Source organism: Cicer arietinum, chromosome 5, assembly GCF_000331145.2.
Source record: "Cicer arietinum cultivar CDC Frontier isolate Library 1 chromosome 5, Cicar.CDCFrontier_v2.0, whole genome shotgun sequence".
NCBI lineage: Eukaryota > Viridiplantae > Streptophyta > Magnoliopsida > Fabales > Fabaceae > Cicer > Cicer arietinum.
In genome coordinates, this window is record NC_021164.2 from 77,028,451 (window position 1) to 77,035,485 (window position 7,035).

A 7,035-nucleotide genomic window follows, 5' to 3' on the forward strand; every position below is an offset into this window, starting at 1 on the left:
AAAAAAAATCTAAAAAAAATAATAATAATACGTACCGTAAATTTCAAAATTTGAAATTTTGATACAGTAAAATTACCTATCGGAAATTTCAAGTCACAAAATTTTCGGTGGTATAAATAATGTAATGGAAATTTTGTTGGCAAAATTTTTCGGTAAATAATTTCTACTAGCGAAAATTTTGTGACTTTAAAATTTTAGTAATTATAAAGTTTGTACCGGATATTTAGGAGAAAAATATTACTTACTGGAATTTTTGATGAAGGGGTGAGATTTTGGAGTAATTATTTTTTGTCATTAATTTATTGAAAATTAAAAGGATATATTTGAATTTTTAATATTTTGGAGATATAAGTTAAATTGAGGGTACAAAATCCAACTTCCATCAATGGTTGAGGATTGTCTTTAGGCTTCGTTGAGGATTGTCATAGATGTGGTGTTGTGGAGAGAGATTAAAGGTGAGAGAGTGTAGGAAAGGGAGGCTGAAATTGAGATAGGAAGATCGTATACATGTGATCCACCATAAGATATGTGAAACCTCTTAATTCAATGTTACATAAAACTTCTCTTTTTTACGAAAAATGTTATATAAAACTTGTCTCCTAATATATATTTCACTTGTCACTTGTGCACTAAAATAATTTGCAGTAAGTATTGAGGTTAAATAACTAAATTAAAACTATTCTCTCAAATAAAAGTAAAAGCAAATAAACAATTATTTTATTGTATTATTTATATAAAAAGTCTAAATATTACTTTGGTCCTTTGTTATAAGTATTATTGATAATTTCATACATGTTACTTTATTTGTTATGATTGGTTTAAATGTAGTCACATTAAAAAGATTTTACATTATACTGCATATTGATAATATACATAATATTTATTAAAATTAATTATGTAAAATGAATGTTATTCATTTGATGGAATAATAATATAGATAATTGAAAGAGAGTATGTTGACACTCACTTTTTCATTAAGTATAAGACAAATATATTGTTGTTCTAATATTTTTTTTATGGAGTTCAAATATAAGATGTTAAATTTTTATACAATAATCTAAATATCTCTCTGTTTTTTTTTTTTCTGCGGGAAACAAAAATTATCCTATACACTTATATTAATTTTTCTATCCCATTTTTTAATAAAAATTCAATTTAATCTTTTTAAAAAAAAAAATCAAACTTTATGTTTTGTGTTCTGAAAAACTTAAAAAATGTTTTCCAAAATACAAAGTTTGAGTTTTTAGATAAATTTGTGTTGTGAAAATAGGGTGAAGTTACAAATTATTTGCAAGTATGGAGCTTGTGCCAAGCACAAATAATGAACTAATTATTATAAAATTAATTTCATATTTCTTGTATTTTTTCCATATATTTAAATAAGTTTTTAATTAATATATTAATGGTGTAAAAAAATCTTAATAAATAAATTCAATTTACTTTTATCAAAACTATAGATAAACTCCTACCATGATTGATTTAAATGTAGTGACATTAAAGGGATTTCACCATATTTAATAAAATATACAATATTTATTAAAATAAATTATATAAAATGAGTGCTATTCATTTGACAGAATAATAATATAGATAATTGAACAATATATATATATTTTTTTTGAAACAAACGAACCCATTATTATCTCTCAAACAAATATGGAACGACTACAGAGTGGTTGACTAATTGAATGACTACCGAATATGGAACAACTACCAAATATGGAACGACTACCGAATCTGGAATAACTACTGAGTGATTGCCTAATTGATATAATTTAAAATAGGAAATATTATTATTAATATAATAATAAAAAATAATATTAATAAATAATTAAATATATATAGGTCGGTCTGTCAGGTCTAATAAGTTTTTTTATAAGTCTGAGTTTGACCTATTTAAATAAATAGACTTTAAAAATAGTCTGAGCATAGTCTTTTTATTAAATAGGTCAGACCATAAGTAGACCAGACCATAAACCCTTAACGGACGACCTAACATATTCTCATCCTTAGTTATAATAGATGATTTTGAATCTATTATTGAATCATCAATGATTTAAAATAAAAATAAAAATTCTTACGAGATGTTGCTATTGCAAAGGAAAACTTTAATTATTTAACTTTGTATTTCTATTGGTTTGTCCCATTAAAATTAACATTAATTCGTATAAGTTTTTTTTTTTTTGACAAAATATCCATTCTTATAAGTTAATTATTAAACAATAATAGCATAAATATTAAAGTTTTATTATTTGTTGACTGAAATCATTTTAAAGTTAGTTATATTAATGTGAATTTTATTAATCTTTTAAATAATAACACACAATTTATTGATTTTCTTAAATTTATATATTGCAACGATTGTTCCTTTTTCGTTAGAAACAACGCTTACTATCGAAATCTAACACTTCGTATTGGTGTTAAAAAATATTGATAATGAATCAATTATATGTTTCTCATTTCTTAATAGTCTACACTATTTCAAGATTGTACTACAACGAATGAAAAATAACCACACAATCTTTTTTTAGTAAAAAAAAAAATTTCTTTAAGTTTTTCAGTACATAATTTCTTCTTCGAAATTTTTTTAAAAGTTTTTCAGTACAAATATATTTACCGAAAAACTTATTTTCAAGATTTCTAGTACCGAAAAAATTATTTGAAGTTTTCCGAAACTAGTGAATTTTTTTTTTTCAATATTTTCAGAACACAACTCATTACCAGAATACTTTTTTTTATACTGATGAACACACCTTTTTAACGGTACATTTTCAACCTTTGGAAACTTTTTTAAAGGTTTCTTACACACATCATTTTAATCATTCTTACCGGAAATCTTTTTTAAAGTTGTCCGATACAAATTTTTTATCTACATTTTCAAACTTTTATACCATAAATTTTTTTAAAGATTTTTGGTACATACCTTTTCATTCTTTTGTGACGGAAAACTTTAAAAAATTTCCAATTTCCCTTGTGTATCAGAAACTGAAAACTTGAATTGTTTAGTTCAGAAATCTTTAAATGATAAAAAAAATAAAAATTGAATGAATAAAATAGTAAAAAAGTTTAAAGATATTTAACATTTTTAAAACATTGTGAAGTATTGGTAAAATTGGGGGATACCCCATAAAATTTCCTTTAACACGGCATATCACCAAAACTTTGAGTTGGCATATTAGCCAAGGTCCATTGAACTTACAACCGGCGCTAACCACGACATTGAAAATTGAGGTTTGTTTAGTTACATACATTTTTTGACCAGGCTACTTATTTTGAATTTTCTCTGGATTATAAAAAAGATCCTTGTTACGCAGCGGGCCTTGTTATATACAATGCGGACTTAAAGAATAGTCTGTTTATATTTTGATTTAATCAGACTCAATTCGCGAGCCTAATATGTAAATGGACACAAAGTCTACATTTCCATTTCTAGAAAATGATGAGTTGTTATTTTAACAAATTCATACTTTATATAATGTACTTATGTAATGTTAAAATTTACACTTTCCGAATCAACTCATTTATCAAGTTAGCTATTTCTAGTGTTTGAATATTGTAAATTTTTAGATACCAAATTTGAATTTTAATCACAAAAATACTAACAACCATATCCATCCAAATAATAGCATTCAGACTTTATATATTCTTTAAAACTAGCAAAAACCCTAACCACAGTTGTAGAGTAAACTTTTTTTTGTTGTTATTGCACATTTAAGAGTAATTTTAATTAGTTTCAAACATTTGTTTGACAAAACTTATTATTTGTTGTGTATAACTTCCTCTTATATTTTTTTTTTATGAAAAAATTACGTTTTATGAGAAAATTATTTTTTGGTGAGATAGTTTGAACTTCTTTAATTAATCTTACAAATACAATAGCATATCAACCATATGGACTAATTAAAACGAAAATTACATTAACCATTTATGAGAATTATCTTTGAAAAAATTTCATATTTTTTATACTCATTATAAAAAGTCTGTATCAAATTTTTTATACACATTTAAAATTTTCGTTTTAATTTATAGTTTATAATAATACAACCATTTATAGTGACATAATCGAATATTTTTTTTTTATAAATGATATAAAAAAAATATAAACATATCAAAAATAAAATATTATATCTATGTTTCAAGTGAAAGTTAGTGTATTTTGAAACTAGAAATTAATTAAAAGATTAATGTTATATAACTCTTATAATTTCGGGAGATCAATTAATGCTTTTACGGGTCCTCTCCGACCATAAATGTAATTGTGAAATAAGTGAACCAATTATTTTAAAAAGAAGCCAGCAATAATTCTCCATAAATAAATGTGTCTAAACATTTGATCAATTGATAAAAAAATAAATCAATAGTTGAGTGATCTTGAGAACCCAATCAAACGGAGATCTGAAGATCTGCCCAGAAGTAGAAATCTTGAGAACCCAATCAAACCGTTCATCAAAAAAAGAATTGAATATTTTTCATTAGTTGAAATTGGAAAATGCAATTAATTTAATTAAAGGAGAGGAAAGCGCATCAAAGTCATGGAAGTAAATAATATATACATACATACGAGCTTCTTACAAATTTTGTGTCAGCAGCAACGAATAACCCATAAGAAACAGTTAATATGTTTCAGTTAATAGTATTAGTAACCCAGGTCCTTTGCGAGTTGCTCAAGCATGAGCAAAATTATTAAACTATTTTTTTTTTATTTATAAAGTTAATAAATAAATAATTAAAATTTTATTTAATATTTATAGAAAAATTCTCAAGCATAACTAATGGCATTTCAAATATATTTTATCTATATTTTTTTAAAAATAAAATAAAATATTTATTTCTCCTGCACCATCAAAAACTCATGTCAATTTTTTCAATTTTTAGTTAAAGAAAAAACTGTATATATACGTTGTATCATTCCAGTAACTCACGTTAATAATATGTTCAATATTTGACACATAATTTTTTTTTAATTTATAACTAATATTTTTTATTTAAACAATGTTCTCACTCTTTATTTCATAATTTTTTAATTTATAACTAACATTTTCTTTATCTCTACCATCTTTTATTAGCTACTTTATCTGTATTAAAAAAAAGTGTTAAATAAGTTATAATAAAAATCAATATTATATTTAATTTATATAAAATGTTATCGATTTTAATATAAAAAATATTAAAATGTGAGATCTTTTATTATATAAAGAAGATGTGAGATTTTTTATTAAATAAAAAATTTAGAAGAATGTGAAACTTTTAATTAAATAAAGAATTTGATTTACAAGGCTCAAGCTTGATTTTTGTTTGGCTCTGCACTAAATGTTCCAACAGGTTCTATCATCTCAAGATGGTGAATCAGAGCACGACTGTTTTGTCATTTATCTTTAGAAATTTATTTACATGTTCTCATTTTGGAGATAATAGGATTCTCTAAACTTATCGACATTAATTTATAGTATAAATATAAAATTGTATCAACGGTTTTATTTTATTTTTTTATTAATCAATCATAATTGTTATATTATTAAAAATATTTAATTTTTATTATAATTATATATTAAGTCATATTATATATAAAGTCATTTTCATGAATTATTCTGATTTATAAAAGAATTTACATGTATGTATAGTGCATGACAATTAACTTCATCTTCTATAATTAACTTCATTTTCTTTAATAAAAATTCATTTTTATTCTGTTTCAAAAAAAAAGTTTCAAACTTTATGTTTTGTGCTCTAAAAAACTTAAAAAAAGTTTTTCAAAATATAAAATTTGAATTTTCTAAAAATAATTATACTTTGAAAAAAAAATTCTGAAACACAAATTCGAATTTTAAAAACATAATCGTGTACCAAAATTTTCAAGTTTTTTAATACAAAAATTTTGAATTTTCAAAAACATATTTATATTCTAGAAAACTTGAAAAAGGTAATTTGAATAAAATATGAGAGTATAAATGTTGGTGACAAGATATAATTTTTGGAAACAAATTATATTTTTAAAGATAAACAAAATGAATGAAAATGTCAAAAATAAATAAAGTTTACTAAGTGAAAAAAAGTTGAACCCATTTATACGAAAATCAATGTAATGAAACATAAATTTAACAAAATTAAAAATTAAAAATTAAAAATTAAAAATTAAAAATTAAAAATTAAAAATTAAAATATTTATAAATTGTAAATTAATTATAACAAATAACAATTTCAAATCTTTAAAATAATTGATTTGAACTTTATTTAAAAATTGAATTGAATTTTTTTTCTTATAGAATAAATGTTTTATAAATATATTTGAAATTGGAATAGACTATTTGCTTCATGTAATATAGTTTATGTTCATTGTTGATAACGTGTCTCGTACATGCTAATTATTTTTTAAAAAAATTTACATAAAAAATTTAAAGTGAAGGAACGGTATCTTAGTAAAACGTAACAAATATCTTATTACTTTTTTATTTTTTTCACTTCAAATAATACTAATAAACAAAACCGTTGGAGTAGTTTTGAATTTTGTATGAATGAAAAGTTGTCGGTAAAATAGTTTAACTTTATAAAGTATAGCTTATCTTTATTGATAAATATTGTGAAGTTTTTACTTAAAGACAAATTTTACACATATAACATTCTTATAAAAAAATTTCAGTAAATTTCTATGTGGTGAGAACTAATTTTATGGGCCGCCAGTGATATACATCTTATATTGTGAATATGTCACAATCAGACTACTAAGCTTCACCATACATCATCTATACTAAATTTAAAGGTTTAAAGTGTAATTTAAAATAAAATCTTTTAAATATTTAAAAAATATAGATTTTTAAGTCTAACTAACTTTTAATACAATATTAAATAATATAATAATAATTATTATTAAATGGATTCATGTCATTGCTTAATTTTATATAAAATAGTCAACAGCAAAATTAGTGAATCAAATTTATATTATAAAGTCTAATAATATTAATTAAATCAAATAATATATTAATATTTGAGGTAAAAAATGTGAGGACGGATGTGTTACTTGCAGTTGCATCCCCTTAT